We start from the raw sequence: 24720 nt of genomic DNA, 5'->3' as shown, positions 1-24720 counted from the left end.
GCATTGCTGTAACCCATAAAGACTTTGAATTAAGTACATTCCTGGATTCCAGCAATGCTCTGTACCATGATCAAGATGAGCTACCTGAGCAGTGAGGTGTTGTCAGGGGACTTGATGTTCCCCTTCTACCAGCAGGATTGGGGGCGGGGGCATGAAGAAAGCTTAGGTCTCTCAGATGACTACTAGGAGCTGGCTGAGCACTTTAAACCTCATGTGTTCTCTGGCAACAAGGCTATGGGTTAATCAGTGCTTTAGATGCCCTTTCTGGTACAGATTGAATGCTAGAGAAAATAGATCTGAAGGAGTTTGACTTTGATGCCCTGTTTTTTTACATGACATGGAAAGCATGTCAGATTACCTTTTGGTCATGTTGGACGACACATGGGATGTCTTTACCCCACTAGTCCCAGAGCCTAGTCTAGACCCTAGACAGAAAACCCAACTGGCCATCTCCCAGAAAGTTTAACAAAAACCAACCAGGTTGTTCTTTCACCTCTTACACCCTCTTCCTCCAGGGGTCCTCTCCTCCACTCCAGATCTTTCCTTTAGTTTAGACTTAGGTAGTGAAGTGGTTATCTCTGAAGGAAATAGGAATCCCAACTCCACTGATTATATTACCATGATCCCCAGTGTGTGAAGGAGGAAAACAACCCCTCAGATAATGACAGTGGCATTCTATGAGCCCTGAGTCCCACCCAGGCTCTCTCCAGGGCAGCCCCTTTACCTCTAGGGGCTCTCCGACCAGGAGCTTGCCATCTCTAGGTGTTCCCCATGGGTCTGATGACCCTAAAACTTTTGACCCTTCTGGAGACACAGCAAAAGTAAATGATGAGAAGCTAGACAAGAAGTTGAAGAAAATAGAGAACAAGTTAGCAGCCACCAGGTATCCTCAGAAAAAGAGGCAGAGCAGGAGACCCTAACTTGTGAATCTAAAGAGCTAGGAAAGAAGAATGAGGGTCTGAAAGAAAAGGCAGTTGCTCTGGCCAAGGAGATTGAGTATCTGAAGGATTTGATAGGAGAGGTCCACAAGGCAAGGGGGAAGAAGAGAGACTCCTAGTAGGATAGTCAGGAGTGCTTGGTGCTTTTATATATGAGTCTTGTGCTGAAGCTGTATTATAATGAATTATTTTACAGTGAAAGCCAGAAAAAAAAAGGGATGGTATTAGGAATGAGAAAATTTGTATGAGTGGTCTGGGCAGAAGTGACACCACAGCAGGGAATAGATAAAAAACAAAGATTGAGAGACTCTGAAAACACAATTAACGTTGAACTCAGTATTGAGCAGATTTGCAGACTAGCCATACATGAGTCCTGAGGACCATGTGGCATGCAGGCACAGGGAAGATTCTCTCTATTTTTTTTAATAATTTGGTCACAATACAGTGCTGGGAAATATTGTGAAAGAACCCTGAATAGGAGCTGTGGTATGGCTGACCCTAGGGCTCAAAATTCCCTCTATTGTTTGTCTCTGGGAACATACAGCAAGATTTGGGCAGGTGTTCATGGAAAGATTATTGGAAGAGTTGGCCTAGCTGAAGGGGAAGGTCAGACATCTCTGAGTCAGGCAAGTGGAGATCTGTATGTGGACACTAATGTTCAAACTTGTGGCAGAGAATGAAAGCCACTTCTCACTGGACAAGATGAGCAAAGATCCAAGAAGGGGCACTGGGAAGATAGAGCCAACACAGCATTCTGCCAGGAGAGCATACTGCCACAAGAGTTTCCAATCACTAGACACTTGAAGACTTCAGAAATTAGGACTTGTTGGCAGAAATTGTTTTTTCAGTACTGGGGCTTGAACTCAAGGCCTACCCCTTGAGCCACTCCATCAGCCCTTTTTTGTGATGTTTTTTTCAAGATGGGGGTCTTGTGAACTATTTGCCCAGGCTGGCTTGGAACCACCATCCTCCCGATCTCTGCCTCCTGAGTAGGTAAGATTACAGGCATGAGCCACCTGCACCCAGTGGCAGAAATCTTACATATGCTCAATCTTGAGAAGCAATACCTGCCTGCTCACCCATACAGAACACGCTCTCTGGTTTAGAGCTAGGCAAACAAGTCAAATGAAAACCAAGGAAGTCAAACTAACCAACAAATGACTTCTGCTAAGGAAACAGGTTGCCAAATCATCCAGAGAGAGAAAAGCTTGCCAACATTTTGCACTGATCCACAATTTTGACATACTTACAGAACTGGAACCCCCTTTTATTATTTAATTTTTTTGTTTTTATTTTATTTTCCCCTCTTTTCCTGTTTTTATTCTTTCTTCCTTTTTTTGACAAGTTTTCCATAGAGATGTTTTAAACCAGACTGATCTGTATAAATATTTTGCGTATACTTTTTGCCCTAATTTTTATAATATTCATTTTTTCCTTTACTTTCACACTTCTCTTATGTTACTTCTCTATTTATTATCTAATTTATTCAGCCTCTTTTGTTCTGTTTTGTTTTTCATTTTTCTCATTGTTATTTTCTTTTTTACTTTACTGTATTTTTATTTATTTAGTTTTCTTCTGTCTTCAAGATGGGCTCTCCCCAAAGAGCCCAGGCTGACTTGGGAACTATAGTCAAACAGCCTCACTCACTACTTCTTTTGAAAAAAATATTAGTATATGATAGTTGTACAGGGGGTTTCATTGAGATGTTTCCCTATATACATATATATATGGTATGGTTCTTCCCCTCCATTATTCCCATTCTTCTCCCAGTACATGGATTATAAGTGTGAGTCACCACACCCAGACTTTAATATTTAATTTTTAGTCATCTTCTCTTCCTAACCCTCTTTCTACTATTTATGCCTTTATCTTCTTTCTGTATGCAATTAGGTCAGTTTTCTCTGTTTTTTCTTCTTTTGCTATTTCCATTCTACAATTCTTTTTGTCATTGCTTTTGCTTGGTTCTTGATTTCTTGGGCTTTGTTACTAATTCTTACTCTAATTTTCTCTTTCCCATTTCATCTCCAACTGGATTTTATCTATCTATTCCCTTCTTTGTCATTCTCTCCCCATTTAATTTTCCTTCTTGTTTATCTGTCCATATTTCTTGCATTATTCACTAGTCTTGTTCCTCCCATTTTCTTCACATTCATACCCTTATTAACTAGTGTTTTGTAAGTTCACATGGTAGTACCTTTGCTTCCTTATTCCTCTAAGTTTATTGCAGTTGTTGTGAACTTTTAAAAATTAGTTATCACTATATTTCCATATATTTCTAACAATTGTGTTTTCCTTCAGCTAGTTTTTTTCTCTGTGAGTACTGCCTAGTTCCCTAAGCATGTAGGTACAAGCTATACATTCAGTCGAGGGTGAGAAACTACACCTCAATCCTGCCAGTACCTAGTCCTGCCTGAATGTTGAGAATACTTCAACAGAAAGACCCAGGTGATTAAAACCTCTAACCAATGACTCAGCCTTAGATGCCCAGATTCCAATATAGAATCATAAGAAATATAAAAAGCAAGGTAAAATTACTACTCCAAAGTAAATAATTCCATAATAATGGATGTTAGTGAAAGTGGAATAGGTGGAATCACAGTAAAGGAATTCAAAAGAATGATTATAGGAATGATCAATAAATTTTAAAAGGACACACACACAAACTCCCTAATGGAATTTAAAGAGAATGCAAATAAATTTCTGGATAAACTTAAGAACACAATGCAGGATATTAAAGAGGAATTCAGCAAAGACATAAAAATCCTGACAATAAATCAAATTGAAATTCTAGAAATGAAAGGCTCAATTAGTCAAATAAATACTCGGTTGAAATGATCACCAACAGAGTGGATCAAGTATGAAATAGAATATCAGAACTTGATGACAAGATAGGTAAATCAGGAATTTCAGACAATAATAAATGAAAAAAAGGAAAATATAAATGGAACAAAAAATATTTCTGGGACATCAAATCTATGAATCATGGGCAAAAGAACAGGTACAACGAGAAGGCATAGAAAACATATTCAATAAAATAATAATAAAATATTTCCCAAACTGTGGGAATGAGTTGATCACCAGGCACAGGAGGGTTTTAGAACATCAAATAGACAATACAATGAAAGAACCTCTCTATATCATATTATAGTTAAAATTTGGGGGTGTACAGAACAAGTAAAAAATACAGAGAGCTGGAAGAAAGAAGTGCCATGCACATATAAAGGCAAACCTAAGAGAATGAAACCAGATTTCTCAAAAGATGTTTAAAAGTCAAGAAGTCCTGGATTACCTACTTCAAGGCTGGAAAGAAAACTGCCAACCTAAAAACTGTATCCAGCAAATCTACCCTACATAATTGTAGGAGAATTAACAATTTTCCATGATAAACAAAAACTAAAGAAATTCATGACCACTACAGCTGCAGGTAAGATGATGCATGAAGAAATCATACACATAGAGGAGGAAGGTGAACACAACCATGATAATATAGGAAAGAATAAATCTCCTGAGAAAGTAAATAAGCAAAGAATGATTAGGAAAGACTCAAGCATTATAAAATAACAAAATGACAGGAACTAATTTATACCTTTCAAATAATAACTATAATTACAAGGGTCTTGATACTGAATTAAAAATCAGACTGGTTGATTAAATTTGAAAAAAAACAACAACACACATACACACAAACAAAACAAAACAAAATTTTCCTGCCAGCAAGAAATGCAGTGAAAAAGACAAACTACTTGAAAGTGAAAGGACAGAAAAATATATTATAAACAAATGGAAGTGAAAGCAAACAGGAGTAGCTATTCTCATATCTGACAAGGTAGAGTACAAACCAAAATTAGTCAGAAAAGACAAGATCACATTATACTGATGAAGGGAATAATCTCTCAAGAGTTTACAACAATTATAAACACAAACACTGAATGTAGGCACACACAATTTCCTAAAACAAACTTGACAAAACAACACAGAGCCAAACACAATAATAGTTTCCTATTTCAATACCCTACTGTCACAAATAGATAGGTAATCCAGACAAGAAGTCATTAAAATATTCAGAATTAAGTGACACTATAAATGTAATGGATTTAACAGATGTTTACAGTATATTATACCCAACAGCTTCAGAACACACATTCCTGTCAGCAGTATATAACAATTTCTTCAAAATAAATTGCAAGGCTTGCTTTATGCCTTAACAAATACAAGAAAATTGAAATAACTTATTTTATTTTTATCTGACTACAATGGAATTAAACTAGAAATTAAGAGCAAGAAAAAATATAGAAAACATAAACACTAAAAAAGGTTTTGAATGATCAGTGGATCATCAAAGAAATAAGGGAAGAAATAAAAAAATGTATTTGGTTTCAGAAAGAAAATAACATTTCCATGAAATATATATTAAGTAGTAATCCTATAAATAAGTGTAATTTTAGTACATATTATGAAATATGAACATCACTTGTGATGTTCAAAGCCCACTATGATTTCTTTATATAGAATATATGCCAATGCTGATAATATGAGCAAAATATAAATAAATATTAATTTTAAGGGCTATAATTAATCACAAATATAGAGTAGTATAATAACGTTTGCATTGTATAGTATGGTCAATGTAGTTTCCAATGAAACAATATTTTATAGTCATGAACTGGAATTTTCCCCCCATACTGAGGATTAAACTTAGAGTCTCATGCATGCTATGCAAACACTCTACCACTAAGCCACACCTCCAATCCTATGTAGAATTCTTAAAAGACAAAGAGACATACTGAAAATCTTACTCAGTTTTGAAAAGATATCCACAGAAAAGAGAAAAGATTAAAAAGAATACCTGTAATGGAGAGTAAAAGGGAAATTAACTACTTTAGACCAAAGACATTTGTGAAAAAATAGTTTGAAAAGGCATAAAGATGAATCAAAAAGCACTGAAAGGAAGAAAAAGGAAGAAACCTGTCAGTTTTACTTGAGTCTTTTATTTATTTTCTTTATACAATAAAATAGAATACTCAATTCATTTTTTTGAGAATGAGGCAATCCAGTGTATTGTATTAATGAAGGCTTTATTCACTTGCTTATTCCGTAAGGTATAGATAAAAGGATTCAAAAATGGAGCAACTGAAGTGTTCAGCACTGAAATTCCCTTGGAAAAATAAATCCTTTGTTTGATTGATGGCTTAACATACATGTACATGCAGCTGCCATATGACAGGGATAGCATGATCGTGTGAGAACAACATGTGGAAAAGCCTTTTTCCTGACTAGTTGAAGGGATTTTTAAAATTGTCACAGCAATAAAAGTGTAGGACATTTTCACCAACATCAGTGTGACCAAGAGTGTCTCCAAAGCTGAGTGAAATCCCATCATCTCCAGGAGCTGTCTGTCTGTGCAGGAAATCTGCAGGAGGGGAGTAGTGTCACAGTAGAAATGATCAACAATGTTGGAGGCACAGGAATCAAGAATTAGGCCTAATAGGAATGGTGGAATGATAACCAAAAAGCCAGAAAGCCAAGAGCTGAGAACGAGCTGTGTGCAGATTCTGTTGCTCATGATGATTGTGTAATGCAGGGGCTTGCAGATGGCATAGGCCATTGCTGGCAGCAAGTAAAATTCTTACACTCCAAGTAGGATGGCAAAAGACACTTGAGTGATACAATTATTACAGGAAATAGTTTTATCCCCAGTTGCTAAAATAGCTAGCAATTTAGGAACGCATGTAGTAGCGTAGGAAATTTCTAAGAAGGAAAAATTTCTAAGAAAAAAATACATGGGAGTCTTAAGGTGGGAATCCACCAGGGTGAGTGTGATGATGATCAGATTGCCAGTGATGCTTAGCAAGTAGGTGAGAAGCAGGAAGATAAAGAGCACACCTTTCAATTGTGGGTCATCAGTCAAACCCTCCAAGATGAGTAGTCACTCTTGTATGGTTTCTCATTATGGTCCTCTAACTCTTACCATGTCTGAATAGAAAAAAAAGTAGTTATCTTTTTAGCACAATGGCTTTGCAACTAATGTTGAAGTTGACCTCCACATGTCTCAGAGAGAGCAATGCAATGCACATTCAAGTTTTAAAGATGGTTATATAATGTTTTCAGATTATCTAAGCAGAGAATTAAGACATGAATTTGCAGTTCTACTGGAGAATAATATACATAATGGCAATGATTGCTCATTCTTTTTATGTGAATAAAGTAGAATTAAATTAAGGAGCTTAAAGACAGAAAAAATACTTCTTTTTTGAGAATTACCAAGAGTTGGAATGGAATGCTACTTTCCTTTTCAGTTAAAGAAACTTAATTCAATAAAATGAAAGAAGTTTACATAAAAACCCAAGTGATAACCATCAGTCCACACTTTACATTACACAAACACGCCCTTATCCATTCACAACATATAGGATTAGTACATGATTACCACTTTACACATTAAATCAAGCTGAAATTCCTATTCTTACTGCAAATTTTTCATGTCTGAGGTTCAATTTCAAATAGGTGAAAATGAAGCATAGGATACAATTGTATTTACTGTCCCTATTAGTATTCCCATTGCTTAGATCTTGAATTTCATCCTCTGTTCTTTTTACCCTGAACCCTAATACCAAATCAGCAGGAATAATATGTAACATGAGTGACTGCAGATAGACATTGACACTTCTGCATTTCCTTCTTGAGAATGCACCAAGTAATGTGAATATTGGGATGCAGAAACATAGGAACAAAGAGAAATATATAAATGTAGTTTTATGAGATGAGGAAAAATACAAAGCTTGTGGAAATCTAGAGACATAAGGATTCTTAAAGATGGGATAATGAACTTAAAAAATTTTAAATGTTAAATATAAATCTTTTTCTCCATCTAATTCTGGTTCTTATTACATTTTCATTCTTTGTTTAGAGAATGAAACATGAACAATTTTGAGCTCAGCATAGGTGAAAATGAAGAGGATTATTTGGCGAATTTCAAAAGTATAATGAATCTCTGAATAAGACTGACACAAAATTTAAGTGGCATGTATTTTCATATCATAAGAATATTAAAATATGATTAAGGGATATTTACAAGTAGATAAGTTGTTTTTGAGTCATGGTGTATATTAAGTGACATAATAAACTTATGCAACAAAATTGCTAATGTTTGCACAGCAAATGAATTGGAGGTCTAATATTTAGATTAGTGATATCTGTCAGGAAAATTTCCTTCCTGGGTATCTGCATTATCAAGCACATTAAAAAGTTACATTTTCATGATGGACATGACATCATATGACAATGTTTTCTGTGTTGAGGATATCATGACAATTATTTACAGTATCTAAAATGTACAATATTATAAAGAAAGCATAAATAACACTAAAATAGACATGTAAGGACAATTAAAATGTGGTTCAAATCATATCTAGAAAATATTATAGGAGAAAATTCAGATTGTACAATACCTATAAGATAAAAGAAATCAGACATGGTATTCCTATAAGAGAGAACAGCCTGAACAGAAGGAAAGCAAAGGGAACAAATAGAACTTATTTAGAATCAGTGGACAGTGCTTTGCTGTTAAAACCATGATGTGAATAATGTAGATATGTATGAGTGAAAAGAAATGACAGTTACTTTTATTGGATATTCCTTTCTCACTCAGATAATTATAAAAAATTTCTTAGACTATTTTCCTCATTTATATAAATTGCCTCAGTGGCAACAATTGTAGGAATCTATATATCTAAAACACAAAGAAGAATGAAATTTTGTCTTTTGCAGGTAAATAGATGGACTCGGAGAACATCATCTTAAGTGAAATTGGACAGGATAGGAAAGCCAAAAGCCACATATTTTCTTTCATATGTGGAATATAGACCCAATACAAATACAGTAATATTATGAAAAACAGGTCACACTAAGGGGAGGTCACATATGAGAGAAGGAGGGTAAAAGAAGGAAGTCAAGAATGTGGATATGGTTGATGTACTTTAAACAATAATGAATATAGAAAGATAGAAATAAGAAAAAATAGAGGAGATGAACCAATTAAGATTGATACATGCTATATATATATATATATATATATGGAAATGTCACAAGGAAACTCCCTGTATAGCTATCTTAATCAAACAAAAATGTCAGTTTCTTTTTTTACAAAATCAGAGAACAGGAAAGCTAAACGGGTTCTGTCTGACGGGGAGAGGTTGGTACCAGTGGGAGGAAGAAGGACTAGGGAAAGTGTATGTGACGGTGACTAGAGTACAAATCTTTGCACATATGTTTGTAAATGGAAAAATTACACCTATTGAAACTATTCCAGGAATGGGGGAGGGAGGGATAAAGAGGAATGATGGAAAGGTGAATTAAAGTGTGGTATGTTTCTTATATTATAAGAACATTTGTAAATGCCACAATGTACATCCAGCTACAATTTAAAAAACAAAGAAAAACATAAACAAAGCACAAAAAGTTGGAATTTTACCACATCAGATCATTCTTTTGTCCATGTCTAATAACATACACACTATCCTCCAACACATTTTAAAAACAATATGCTAGAAATAAAACCTATCAATGAAATTTCATTTAGTTGTACCAGGAAATATGAATACCAGATTAATTTAATAAAAATGTTTTCAATTCTAAAATTGTATTCTATGATCTTTTATTTTCTTAAGTTGAAGAAAAACATGTTCATGTTATGGATGGAATTGGAGAACATCGTTCTGAGTGAGGTTAGCCTGGCTCAAAAGACCAAAAATTGTATGTTCTCCCTCATATGTGGACATTAGATCAAGGGCAAACACAGCAAGGGGATTGGACTATGAGCACATGATAAAAGCAAGAGCACACAAGGGAGGGGTGAGGATAGGTAAGACACCTAAAAAACTAGCTAGCATTTGTTGCCCTTAATGCAGAGAAACTAAAGCAGATACCTTAAAGCAACTGAGGCCAATAGGAAAAGGGGACCAGGAACTAGAGAAAAGGTTAGATCAAAAAGAATTAACCTAGAAGGTAACACCCACGCACAGGAAATCAATGTGAGTCAATGCCCTGTATAGCTATCCTTATCTCAACCAGCAAAACCCCTTGTTCCTTCCTATTATTGCTTATACTCTCTCTACAACAAAATTAGAGATAAGGGCAAAATAGTTTCTGCTGGGTATTGAGGGGGGGAGCGGGAGGGGGTGGAGTGGGTGGTAAGGGAGGGGGTGGGGGCAGGGAGAAGAAATGAACCAAGCCTTGTATGCACATATGAATAATAAAAGAAAAATGAAAAAAAAAAGCAGAAAAAATATAAATTACAAATCTATGTAAGAGAAACATTATTTTATACTTTCCCAATATTATTTACATCTTTTGCAATACTAAATCAGTGTGCTAAAAAGTCTTTAAATTGCAAACATTCATCCAAAAAAAATCTTAAGGTGATATAAACACAGATTCTGTCAGAAAATCAACTAAAGCTCAATATTTAACTCTTTTAAACCTTTTAAGCTTTTAAACCTTTTAAACTCTTTTAAACTTAATACTGAACTGAGCACATCATACACCATTCTCTCTGAGTGAATCTTACTCTACTCCACAATCTGGGTTGTTTTTTCTCACCTAGAAATGGCACTCTTGAAAAATGATTTGATTAGCTAATTTATTCCAGGAAATCTAGTGCATTGAGGTTCCCCTATTATAATTTCTTTATCCATGTATTGAATCCATTTCTTCAGATTACACACACTGACACAAAAAATTAATCATCCTGATCTTACAGAGTTTTCATGTTCTCTGTGCCCCCGATGAAAACATCTACAGCTGCTGAAAAGGTCTCAGTAGGATTTAGATCACCAAACACCATTTTCCAAGAGACCACCAGTTTTTATGTTCTCTCCAGGCAGTCTACATTTAAAAAAACAAGATACATTTAAAAGAGGTCACTTTAAACTATGTCTCTAAGAGTGCATAGCATACAGATTACCCTAATAAATATTTGTTCTTTGATTTGAGGGAAATATGTTTATAGTTTTCATGAGAGGAACCTAAATATATCTTATTATTCCAAATACAGGGCTGCATTGCCTCAACATGACTTTCTAGTTGACTGGTGACCTTAGGGTTCCCAGTTCATTAACTTATGTTTGGAGGGGTTGATTGATACAGTTGATCCAATCTGTCCATTACTTCAGGCCATCAGTTGTGTGCCATTCTGTGCCTAAGAATAAAGTTGGGAGCTGGTCTGAAGGTTTTTCTCTTGAGGTTGTGGATTAGTGAATGAGGAACCATGCAGGTGCTGGGGTAGCCTTATGTCCCCTGTTATCCTTACAGAGCCATCTGGTGGAGGATGTGAGACCCACAGATAAAGTTAGGCTCTTGAAGCAGTGTGAAAGACCTGCACAGGATGCTTACTTCTGAAGGGAGGATCCAGAGACTATTCTTAAAACAAATCTCATAAATACTTCTCCCTATGCCTTTGAGATCAAATGTGTTCTCTACATGTACTTCCACCAATCCAGGGAGTCCATTCCAATAGCTATTGCTTCATCTTCTTAACCCCCCTTCCCATTATACATGTCTCATACATGGATTGTTCATCTTGATGAGTCAGGTAAATGAGAAACAAGGGTTTTTTTTTTTTTTTGAAAATAAAAGTCATCTAAAATTAAGTTTCAATTCATTAGGCCCTTTTCTTAGTCCATTTGCTGTTGCTATGCAAAATACCTGAGACAGGCTAATTTATAAAGAAAAGAGATTTATTTTGACTCATACCTCTGGAGGCTGGGAATTCCCAGATAAGATAGCCTCATCAGCTGACAGCTTCCTGCTGTTCCAACTCATGACAAAAAGCAGAATCAAGATAGGAAAGTGGGTCAAACTCCTATGATAATGCATTTATTCATCCCAGAAAAGATTAATTCATTCATCAGGGCACTGTTGCTAGGATACAAATACCTCCATTAAGCTCCATCTCTCAACACTACTTCATTGAAGGAATTAAGGTTCCAATGTCTGTATTTCTGAGGGAAATGCTCAAATAACAGCTGCCTTGTGTCCAGTTTATAATCTGGAAGATATGCCAACCTGACTGATGTGAGTTTGCAGTTAGTAGAAAGAATAATATATTCCTTCTTGGAATAATCAAGATGGAACCTTAAAATTTCAAAATAGCTTCAGTTAGCTTCTTACCTCTTTTATTTCTTGACCATTACCCAGGAAAAAGATGAGTAGAAGAGTTCCTTTTTTGAGATGGCAGCATTCATTGGCCATTCTGCTTCACCTGAGTGCAAAGATCAGGAAGAGATGAATGAGGTGGGGATACTGAGGCCTCTGTTGAGCAGCTGTGTAATATAAATTAGCAAGATGCAAGACATGAGTAAGATTAGTTTCAAGAACAGCAATTGTAAAACTCTCTCCACCAAAGTCCTGGCAAACACATTTTTTCTTTATAAATTTCCATCTTCCAAAGTATCACATAGGTAGGACCAGACAGTAAAAAAAATCTTTTAATGTTGCTTTCTTTCATTTTACATTTCATCTATGCCTTTGTATTCTTGATAGTTTAGTTGTTCAATTGATGAACAGCCCACTGCATGGATATATCACATGTTTCCCCATTTTCTTATTTTGAAACATCTTAATTCCTTCCAGATTTTCAACTACCAATAGGTTTCTTGTCATTTACATATAGATGTTTGTGTAGATATTGCTTTTCACACAATTGGTAAAGAAGTCAAAGTTATATTTAATAGTTGTTGGACAATTCACAGCATGTATTTCTCTTTATGTGTATTTATGGTAATGTCTCTTATAAGCAATCTAAGCTATTAAATGTAAGATACATGCTGTTGATAGTAGTTCTTTATTATTCTGCTAAGGCCATCATATAGTTGCAGTGACTCTTGTCATTTTTAATACTGGCTTTGTTAGGTTTTTGTTCTGTGACAAAAACCTGAGAATTATCAAGATTTATTTTGGCTCATGGTTTCAGAGGTTTCTGCTCCCACTTGGCTAGTTACTCTGCTGTTAGCCTGAGAAGAAGCTGAACATCATGGAGGAGAGTATGTGATAGAGCAAATTTGCTCATCTCATGGAAGCCAGGAAGCAGAGGCGGAGACAGGGAGGGACCAGGAAAACAATGCCTGCAAGCATCTACCACCATTGACTACCTCCTCCAACTGGACCCCGCCTCCTAATGTTTCAAGCACCTCCTAGCATAGTGCCACCAGTATGGACCAAGTCTTTCATACATGAGTCAGTGGGAAACATGTCATATTCAAACCATAACACTCTGCCCTTGGGCTGTAAACACTCGTGGCTACTTCAAAATGTAAAATGCATTCAGGCCATCTCAGAGTCCTCAAAGTCCCAACAGTTTCAACATTTTCAAAAGTACACTTCTAGTTTACTATGAGATTTAAGGCCAACTCTTAGGTATGAGCACCTACAAAATTTCAAAATATGTTACATACTTTCAATATGCAATGCCACAGAGTGAAGTTCCCATTCCAAAATAGAGCAATGGTGTCTTAGGAAGAAGAATGGACCAAAGCAAGACTAAAACATAGCAGGGCAAACACTAAATCCTGTGCCACCATATCCACCATCCAAGGCACTTTGTGGTATAATACGAGTCTCAGAGGTTGTAAAGCATCCTGTCCCTATGGCCTTGCTGGGTTTCAGCCACATGTCTGTCTCTTGGGCTGCTCTGATCACTCACTGCCTGCAACTTTCTTCTGCTGACCTTCCTCTTTCCTGGCATTTCTAAATTCCTGGAGTCTCCATTGCAACTTATGCTCCACCTTTGCAATATCATGCACTTCTCTCAGGGACTGCCTGAGGGGACTCAGAATCTGCCCCTCATTTCCTAGCCTCCAAGGCCTTGCTTGAAAATCTGTGTGGAAAACTCTATGCACCTATGACTCTTCCATTCTGCACACCTACAAAACAAGCATCACATGTGTGATACCAACATCTGCTGCCAGCTTGATCAGTAGCTGAGGCCATTGGACCACAGGGATTGTGGCCTCTGGGTGCCTGGGTGGCCAAACAGAGAGAGATAATTCTGTAGGAAGCCCTATGTAAGGAGGATGACATGGAGCGTTGGGTCAAAGCAAATTCACTCAAATGAGTTAAAAGTTTTACACCCTTGTGTCTCTTGTAGGTGAGGCCCGGCTAATTTCTCAGATACCCTCAAGGCATCTCTGCAAAGTTATTGGATTCTTTCTAATGACACTAAAAAAGGCCATTTGGGAGTCTTTGGTAGGTATACTTTCTTTGGTCCCAACTTTTTACATGTCTTCTCTGAGGAAAATGCAAGTTTTTAAAAAAAATTTCACTCTACTTTTTGTTCACCATTCTCAGTAAAAACATGACTGAAAGCAGCCAGCAATAGTCAAGCTACAGCCTGAATATTGTACTGCCTTGAAATTACCTTCTTCAGATTAATTAGTCTCTTGCTTTTAATTTCAGCCTTACTCAAAGTTTCAGGGCATGGACAATTGTAAACAAATTCTCTTTCAGAGTGTTACAAGAATGACTTCTAGTACAATTTCCAATGTATTCATTTACACTGAAACCCCATGAGCCATCCTTCACTGTACGTACTTCTATCCACATTCTGGTTTTCTGAAATTCTATCAAAACCACCTAGTATTAAGCTCTACTCATAGTATCCAAACCCTTTTCTTGCCTGCTTCTCCAACTTTTACAGAATCCTCCCACAAACCAGCTCCAAAGGCTTAAGAAGCATATTGTCAGATGGTCACAGCAATGACTCCACTGCTTAGTACCTATTTTCTATGTTAGTCAGTTTTTCATTAATGTGACAAATGCCTGAGAAATATCAGTTTAAAGGGGGATTGTTGTGGCGAGGCAGAACATTATGGTGGGGAGCATGTGATAGAACAAATCTGTTCACTTCATGATAACCAGGAAGGAGGAGAGACAGGAAGGAGCCAGGGCCAAGATGCCCCCAAGCACCTGTCCTCCCAGAGACCTACTTCCTCCAGGAAAGTCACACCTCCTACAGTTTCCAGCACCTCCCAAAACAATGCCACCAGCTGGAGACCAAGACCTCAACATATTATCCTGTGGGGAGAGCTTTATTATTCAAACTGTAACATTAGTGATTTTTATCTTCTCTTATTTTTCTTTGCCTTGTTAGAAGTTTATCAATTTTTATTTTCCTGATTTATTTCATACATTTCCATTTTAATTTTATTTTCCATTTCTTTCTAATTGCTTTAGGTTTCAAGTGTTTTTCTTTTCATTATTATGCAAAATTAGGATGTTGATTTAAATGATTCTTGTATAGACATATATTCATTTAGTGCTGTAATATTCCCTCTAAGTGCTTTGTTATATCTCACAATTCTGTAAGTTGTATTTTTCACCTTTATTTACAAGAAATATGTTTTCCTTTTTCTTGAGACTTCTTTTTGATCAAATATTTAAGGTGTATTAAATCACAGATATTTTGAGATACTTTTGGCTCTCTATTACCATTTCTGGTTTGTTTCTACTACGGTCTCAGAATGTATTTTGTCTTATTTCTTTTAAGTTTGCTGAAATATGTGTTATGGCACAGAATTTGGTATGTGTTTATGACTAAACCATATGGATTTTTAGGGAATTATTGTATAAGTGTGGGGAAACCCTGAGGACCCCAGAGGCTCTTGGAAAAGAGCAGAGTCACTGTAGCTTTTGTGCAACAGCCCTAAGAGAGATAAGTCCCACAGGGCTTTCTGCAAACTTCCTGTTTTCTCTCTCTCTGTGGAACAGGGAACACTCAGTTCTGCTTCTGGGCTCATAGCCATAGTGACATGACAGCCAATCCTAGTACAGAGGTCAAAGGAGAACTGGGGACTGCCACTTACTTCTTCCTGCTTTTCTGCACTGCTTAAATATGCTTTTCAGAAAATAAACTGCACCATTGCTGCCCAGCACTTCCTTGTGTTCATGTCATTATTTGCCACACATTCCCCCAAGAGCAGAGGACTCCCAGCTGCAGCTGGTCTGTGGTAAATTGGCACCCAATGTGGGACCTCTCTGAACATCTTGGCAGTTCACAAAAAAAAGGAACAAGGGACGAAAAGGTTCGACACGGAGCCCCAACCCAAGGAATTGCGAACCGTAAGTAGGGGAACAAAATGGGAAATGTTCAAAGTTCAGAGCATAGACACTTCCTACAGCTACTTGTCTGTTTATTAAAAAGCAAAGGAATATCTTACACCCAGGGACAAATTGAAGGTTTTATAGAGAGTTATCCAATTTAATCCTTGGTTTCCTGAGCATGGAAATTTAGACCCTGGTAGCTGGAAGCAGATAAGAGAAGATGTAAAGAGAGCTCACCAAAGAGGGGAAAATATTCCTATCCAATTTTTTGGTATATGGTCCTCTATTCATTATTGCTTGGGACCTCTAACAGATCCTTTTAAAGAGGCTCCTGAATCAAGTCTTCCAGAGGACAATAAGGAGGAGGAAAAGCTTCCCTCACAAAAACTTGTGACATTTAAGTTTTCCACTATGGAGGATTCTGCACCACCTTATGCTGGTCTTTACCCATCTTTGGCTCCATTTAAGGCTACCCCTCAAACAGGTACCATTCCTAAGAAAGGCACAAAACAGGGAGAAGAAAATGAGGAAGTCTCTCTAGAAAAAACTTTCAGACAGCTATTATTAGAGGAAGGGAATGATGACTCTTCTCCTCCATCTTTGGCTCCTTCACCTTCAGAGAACCCTCTGGGCTTTCGAGTCATCCTGGGACCTCTGGCACAATGACAGCGTGAGCCTATTTCTCTTGAAGGGCTAAGAAGGTTTAGAGATTCAGTTAGGGAGAATGGAGCTAATGACCCATACACCCTTACTCTGTTCAAACATCTGATTCGAGAAAACTGTACACCATAGGATTACAAGCAATTAGCTCTAGCTTGTCTTAACCCTGCTGATTTCCTTATATAGAAAGAAAAATATTATGATGAATGTGATGAACAAGGGCAAGGAAATAGGGATGCAGGTGTGTCCTTAATGGAGGATCAGCTACAAGAAGTAGGACAATATGCTCATGCCTAACAACAGATGCCTGGTACACCCCAATATTTTGATCAGATGAGATTATGTTCAAAAAGAGCTTACAGCAGTCTTCCTGACTCCAGTAAGGAAGCTACTGAGGAATTTCTAAATCTAAAACAAAAGGCCAGTGAGCCATGGGCTGAATTCTTGGCCCTTGTAAAATGAGCTATAAGTCTCAAAGTTCAACATGCAGACAGACAACGGTTCTTGGTCTGTCAAAGCGCATATGAGGGAGCTACCAAAGAATGTAAACAAGCTATCAGACCAGTAAAAATAGTGATCTTTCTAATTAGGTTTCTGCTACCCAGGATATTGGCACTCAATCACATATGGCTGCCACTCTTGCAGCTGCCATAACTTCCTCAAAAGGAGCCACTTTCCCCACCCAGATGCCATGTTTTGGGTGTGGACAGTCAGGACACTGGAAAAGAGATTGCCCACAAAGAAGAAAGAACCCCCCACCTAAAGGGAATCCTTCTAAAATGTGCCCACAATGCAATAAAAGCTGTCATTGGGCTAAAGACTGTAATTCCAAATATCATGCTGATGGGAAACCTTTAAACAGGACTGGGGGCAACCTTCAGCCCTGCCCCAAGAAGGAGCAATTTTCTGTATCCAGTGGGAAAACTCCTGGAGTTTAGGATTTGATCTTCTGGTCTTAGAGGCATTGACCATCTCCCCTGGTAATACACCAGTCCCAGTGACATGTCATTTCCATAACTCTAGAAAGGAATTAACAGGAATAATTATGGGAAATGAAAAATAGCTTCTTCAAGGACTTACTGTGCATCCTTATTATACTATGTTAAAATCCAAGTCTCCAACAGTAGTCTATGTTTCTAGTTCTAGGCAATGGATAGGATTAGAGAAGGATGCCAAGATTGCAATATTTTTGCCTTTACCGACTGAGACCCCTCCTCAAGTGTATTGCACTCAACCCATTTTAGATCAAAGGCCCTTAGCTACTATCTATATTTGGGGAATAGCTTTTTGGGGTCTTCTAGACACAGGAGCAGATCAGAGTGTTATCCCTCAATCATTATGACTTAAACATTGGGGCACAAAAAGAGGAACCACAGTACAAGGAGTAGGGGGACCACAATTGACCAAGGTTAGTGCAGAAGTACTCAAATGGGAAGATGAATAAGGCAATTCACGGACTTTCCAACCTTTCATAATTACAGGATTACAATTATGCTTATGGGGAAGAGTCATTATGCAACAATTGTGCATGACTCTTATCACACACGAAGCTCAACAAGATAAGGCAATCATGAGACCCTGGGAGGAGGTCCTTTCCCAACGTTTTTCCTGTTGCTGTGGAATTGATTATTCTTGTAACCACCTCCCCTCTTAGGGGCCACTGATATAAAGTCCTGACACACAGCTATACCACTTAAATGGTTAACCAATGAGCCTATATGGGTTGATCAGTGGCCACTTTTGGGACAAAAATGACAACAGGCTTATATATTGGTACAACAACAAGTAAAAGCTGGACATGTGGAGTCTTCCAATAGTCCATGGAATAGTCCTATTTTTGTAATAGAAAAAAAGCCAAAGGAAAATATTGAATATTACATGACCTTCAAGCCATTAACAAGGCCAGGCAAACTACAGAAGCTTTACAACCTGGCCTCCCTTCTCATGCCATGATTCCTGCAGGATTTGAAATTATAATTATAGATTTAAAAGATCGCTTTTTTATTATCCCATTACATGACAGTGACAAGGAAATATTTGCCTTTACATTGCCATCCCTTAATAATGAAAAAACAGCTCAACAATATCAATGGAAAGTACTACTTCAAGGCATGAAAAACAGTCCCACCATATGTCAGGCCTATGTCCATGCAGCTCTCATACCCTTCTATAAAACTTGGCCACAGATTAGATGTTTCCATTATATGGATGATCTTTTAATTGCTTATCCCTCATTTACACTAGTACAGCAGGCCCTCAAAGACTTATAAAGCTGCCTAGCTGCCTAGCTCCTGACAAAACACAGCTCTGCCCACCATTTAAATATCTGGGACACACTATAGTTGAAAATATAGTCAATCCTCCTAAAATAAAATTAAACATAAAAGAGGTTATGACATTAAATGCATTACAGACACTATTAGGAAACATTAATTGGATTCGGCCTTTTCTCAAGATCCCCTTGGACTCTTTAAAACCTGTATTTGAACTATTAAAAGGAGATTCACAATTAAACTCATTAAGAAAATTAACTCCAGAAGCACAACAGGCTATAAAACTTATTGAAGCTACTCTTCAACATAGTTTCATCAACAGGATAGACCCCAGTCAGCACCTCCAACTGATCATATGGGGTACTCCAACTACTCCAACAGGGGCTATTATTCAATGGTCAAATAACATGATAAAAATGCTCTTTACCCATAACACACCCCCTAGGACTGTAAGGCAAAGATGCAAATAATTATCTGGCAATGATCCATCACTCATAGTTACTCCCTTCACCAATATTCAGATAGACAATCTTTATCAACAAAACTATTTATGGCAAGTTGCAATTAGTAATTACACAGGACAATTTGACAACCACTATCCCAAAGACCCTACCATAAAATTTTTAACTTCTCAGCCTGGATTCTATCTTGCATCACAGCCACCAAACCACTAGCCAGTGCAATCACTGTATATACTGATGGCACCAGTAAAGGGAGATCCGGATACATCTTTTGCTTCCCCTTGGGGACATGTACAGAATAAATAAACATTACAACCCTAGGAGTAACTGCACAACATGCTGAAGTCTTAGCAGTTCTTGCAGCCCTGCAAGGTTTCCCTGGTCTGGACAATGTAGTTTCAGACTCCCAATATGTAGTTAAAGCCATTAACTCTATTGAGACAGCTAGACTAAAAGGAGATCTTAATTCTACCATTTTTCAGTTATTCACACAGGCTCAATTGGTCATTCAGGCTCATACTTCTCTGTTTTTTATTACTCATATCCATTCACATACAGACCTGCTTGGCCCTATGGCTGAAGGCAACCAAAAGGTAGACCAATTTATTTCCTTTACAAGCACTAAAAAGTCTCTCTCCACCTTTCAACAGGCTCAATGGAGTCATGCTATCTTACATCAGAATTCTTCTATGTTACACAAACAGTTTCCATTTTTAACCCATGAACAAACTAAACAACTCATCAGGACATGCTCTACCTGCAGCACCCTCCTGTCTTTGGGACCTAATATGGGAATAAATCCTCATAGGCTAAAAGCTAATCATATTTGGCAAACTGATGTTACACATGTTTCTCAATTTGGAACATTAAAATATGTTCAAGTAATGGTTGACACTTACTCAAATGCCATATTTACAACTGCATATACTGGAGAAACCACTAAACATGTAACTCAACACTTGCTTGCTGCATTTGCAATTGTAGGAATTCCTAAATCCATAAAAACATATAGTGGTCCCACTTACCCAAGTAAAAAATTTCAAGAATTCTGTAATTTATGGGACATTACTCACAATACTGGGATTCCCTATAATCCCCATGGCCAAACCATTGTAGAACACCAACATCAAAGAATTAAAAATCAACTTATTAAATTAAAAAAGGGGGAACACACTCCCTGGTCTTCACATACACAATTACATCTTATATTATTAACTTTATATTTCTTCTCAATTGATAATCAAGGCATTATACCCATGGAAAAACACTTCTGTGCATGGAACAAATGCCCCTCTGTGTGTGTTCTTTGGAAGAATTTAGAAACAAACACATGGCAGGGACCTGACCCTTTACTAACTACCGGTTGAGGGTGTGATTGTGTCTTTCCAGAACATGAACAATGACCAAGATGGCTGCCTCTCTGATGCATCAAATCAGTCACAGCTGTTGATGGGACCCATGAAGAGATGTTGGCTGGACGATCAACCATGACCCTGTTGCTACCCCCCAAAAAAGGAGAAACCCCCACCAGTGACCTGGGGAGCCCTTAAAATTTTGGTTCAGAAGGCCCAAAATTGAGGTTCTACTCATGGGCATGATGTCACTAGACTCAAGTTAATTCTTGTCTGTATGTTGATGTCCTGACCATTAATTCCCAGAGGGCCAGAGTGGAGGAAAATTACACACACTGGTCATTTGTGCCTCATCCTCCAATCCTTTGCCCCAAAGATTGGGGAGAACCATTGCCTATATTTTGTAATAGTGCTTCTCATGCCTTAGGAGGTGGACCTTTGCCTGACGGTTATAACATCTCTGAACAGCTACAATTATCTCAGTATGACAGTTCCTTTGTAAGACACCCTATGTGCTTCTATTCCCCTAGAGGTGTTAACATGACCCCATACCTTGTCTGCAGGCTCAACTTAATTATAAATATACTTGGGACAATTCTACTAGAGTAGGGCTCTTACTCTCCACAGTCATCCCTGTTAACAATTGTACTGATAATAACTGCACTAGACCCTGTACACGATATCCTTTTCTGCCCACTGCCCTAAGGTACAGACATTTGCACAAGGTCTTGGTTATGATCATGTGCCTCAGACAACTTGTATAAGACTTTACTCTACACCTATACATCCTCTGGTGCATTTTATATCTTGGACCTTTCTCCTTACTTGGAATGAGTCTAATCCCTCTGAATCAGTTTACCCTTAACAGTTCTCCAGTATTAACTAGGGATCTAAACCCAAAATGTGGCATGGCCCCACCCTCTGCCACTCCATTATTAAATATCAATCTCAAGTGTACACCACCTTGGATACACTCCTTGGCTCTTTGAAACCTTATAACTTTTCCTCTTGCAACATCACTGTTTTTCCTAATAATCTAACCTTCTCTTGCGACTCCTCTAATTCTAATCGTTCACTCAACTTTTCTGCCAGTTGTGTCAGGCCTCCTCATGCCTTTCTTATTGGTAATCTAAACTTTTCTGTTACTGCAAGCCAGATATTAGGACATATACAACATAAAAACTGTACCTTGCATGCTTGCATTGATTCCTCATTTACCTCTCCTTTTTAAATTGTGCACCATCCTCCCTTTGCTTGGTTACCAGTTACCTTAAACCATACTTGGACTGGTGACAATGAGTTAGTATTACATCTAGCCTTAGAACAGATTCTTTGCCCAAGAGATTTTTAGGTGCTGTCATCTTTGGAATTGTCTCCCTTATAACTCTCATAGCCAGCACAACCACTGCTGTGATGGCATTGACCCAGCAAATTCAAACAGCTCATTATGTAAATACTCTCACCAAAAATGTTTCTAACATATTATATTCTCAAAATGACTTTAACAGGGACCTTCAACAAGGGATCTTCAAACTACAAGAAGAATTGAACCTTATGGAAGAAACTCTCACTGGAGTAGTCCAATAAATACAGCTCACCTGGGATTCCCAGTATCATCATATCTGCATTACTGTTGCTCAGTGGAATGGCACTTACCACAATTGGACTTTGATACAACATTATATTCAGGGAGCTTGAAGTTAAAATTCAACCTTACACATCCAGCACCTGACTAAAGTTATTATTGAGCCACAGGCTGCATATCTCTCCATTATCTCCCTGGACTCCATGAAGAGTTGGCTAGACAAAATTAATTCTAGTCATTGGTTCAATTTTGGACTTAAGGGACTTATAGGGATGGGTGGACTCATGCTTCTGGGTCTACTTAGTATTATATGGCTAAAAAGACTAATCACTCTAGAAAGTAACCACCACAAAAAAGAAAAATTTCTGAACACTGTTTTCATAAAAAATAAAAAAGGGGGAGATGTGGGAAACCCTCAGGACCCCCAGAGCCTCTTGAAAAAGAGCAGGGTCACTGTAGCTTTTGTGTAACAGCCCTAAGAGAGATAAGAAGTCCCACAGGGTTTCTGTGAACTTCCCATTCTCTCTCTGTGTGGAACTGGGTGTTCCCTAACACCCAGTTCTGCTTCTGGGCTCATAGCCAAAGTGATGTGACAGCCAATTCTAGTACAGAGGTCAAAGGAGAACTGGGGACTGCCATGTACTCCTTCCTGCTTTTTTTGCACTGCTTAAATATGATTTTCAGAAAATAAAGTGCACCATTGCTGCCCAGCACTTCCTTTTGTTCGTGTCGTTATTCACTGCACATGAACTAGAGGACCCCCAGCTGCAGTTGGTCTGTGGTAGTATAAACATTTATCAGAGTAAGTTAACTAATGGTACTATTCAACTCAGGTATATATTAACTGAATTTTTGCTTCCTTAATCTATCAATTACTGAGAAAGGATGGTGGATGTCTTAGAATAGAATATCTCTTATTCTATTCTACTCCTATTATATTTTATTCTTTCTCTTTTGGTTCCATCAGTTTTTCCCAATATATTTTTATATTCTGTTATTAGATACATACACATTTAGAATTGTTAGTTCATTTTTGAGTAGTAATCCTTTAGCATTATGAATGCCCATTTTTATTGCTGATAATTTTCATTGTTCTGAATTATCTTAGTGTAAATTAAAATAAATATCTTACTTTCATTTTGATTAATTTTATTACTGTGTATTTTTGTCACCCCTTTACTTTTAGTGTATAGGTATTTTTTTATGTCAACTGTACTTATCCCAACACAAAGAAATGATAAATGTTAAAGTAATGCATATGGTAATTACATCAACCAAATCACTACATCCTATTGTATACATGTATTGAAATATCACCCTGTACCCCATAAGTATAGACAGTTATTATGTGCCAATTAAAACTATGCATTAAAGTATATCTCCCCTAAAATGTAAAGATTAATTTCATTCAATATAAACAACATACATTAGCAACTAAGGAAGGATTGAGTAATAGGATTACATGAAATTAAAAATCTGTACAACAGAAGAAATGGTCACCAAATTGAAGAGGCTGCCCACAGAGTGGGAGAAAATCGTTGACAACTATATAGCTGACAAAGTATTAATAACCAGAATATACAGGGAGCCAAAAAAACTAAACTTCCCTCAAAATCAGTGACCCAATGAAGAAATGGACAAATGAACTCAATAGGGCTTTATCAAAGGAAGAAGTCCAAATGGCTAAAAAACATATGAGGAAAAGCTGAACATCTCTGACCATAAAAGAAATGCAAATCAAAACCATGTTAAGATTCCACCTCACTTTTATTAGAATGGCTATCATCGAGAACACAAACAACAAAAGCTGGTGAGGATATAGAGAAAAAGAAACCATTAAATATTACTGGTCAGAATGTGAACTAGTACAACCACTGTGGAAAACAGTATGGAGGGTCCGGAGAAAACTAAAAGTAGAACTGCCATATGATCCAGCAATTCCACTCCTAGGGATATATCCATAGGAATGTTAGACAAGTTACAATAAGGTCCCCATATACCCTTGTTTATTGCAGCATTGTTTATAATAACTAAGCTATGGAAATAGTTACAATACCCCACAACAGATGAATGGATTAAGAAGATGTGGTATTTATATACAATTTTCATTGCTCTGCTTGGTTTTTTTTCTGGTCTTTATTCTCTCACTTTACCTTTAGCTGTATTTTTCCATTCCCTTCCATTATTTCTCATTTCTCCTTTTCTTCTGCTACATTTTTTCTATTTTTCTAATATTATTCACTAGTATTATGCCTCCCATGTTCTTTTGATTCCTACCCTTATTAACTAATATATTCTTCATAGATGCAGTACTATTTTATTTCTTTGTTCTTCTAAAATTATAAGAGTTTTGGTAGT

At 37.3% G+C, this 24720-nt stretch overlaps 1 long non-coding RNA gene and 2 pseudogenes across 1 annotated transcript; 2 read left to right on the top strand and 1 right to left on the bottom strand.

Annotated features, from left to right (window-relative positions):
• Positions 1-66: 66 nt before the first annotated feature.
• Positions 67-1057, top strand: LOC109674371 (cyclic AMP-dependent transcription factor ATF-4-like; annotated as a pseudogene).
• A 4907-nt stretch (positions 1058-5964) lies between these two features.
• On the bottom strand, positions 5965-6886 carry LOC109674372 (olfactory receptor 6C74-like; annotated as a pseudogene).
• Positions 6887-15688: 8802 nt separating this feature from the next.
• Positions 15689-23075, top strand: LOC141425768 (uncharacterized). The gene is made up of 2 exons (XR_012450855.1): positions 15689-16049; positions 20815-23075. It is a non-coding gene; the product is annotated as an uncharacterized lncRNA (long non-coding RNA).
• The last annotated feature ends 1645 nt before the right edge of the window (positions 23076-24720 follow it).

This window comes from Castor canadensis, chromosome 8 (assembly GCF_047511655.1).
Source record: "Castor canadensis chromosome 8, mCasCan1.hap1v2, whole genome shotgun sequence".
In the NCBI taxonomy this organism is placed as follows: Eukaryota; Metazoa; Chordata; class Mammalia; order Rodentia; family Castoridae; genus Castor; species Castor canadensis.
This window is presented reverse-complemented; position numbering and strand designations above follow the sequence as displayed.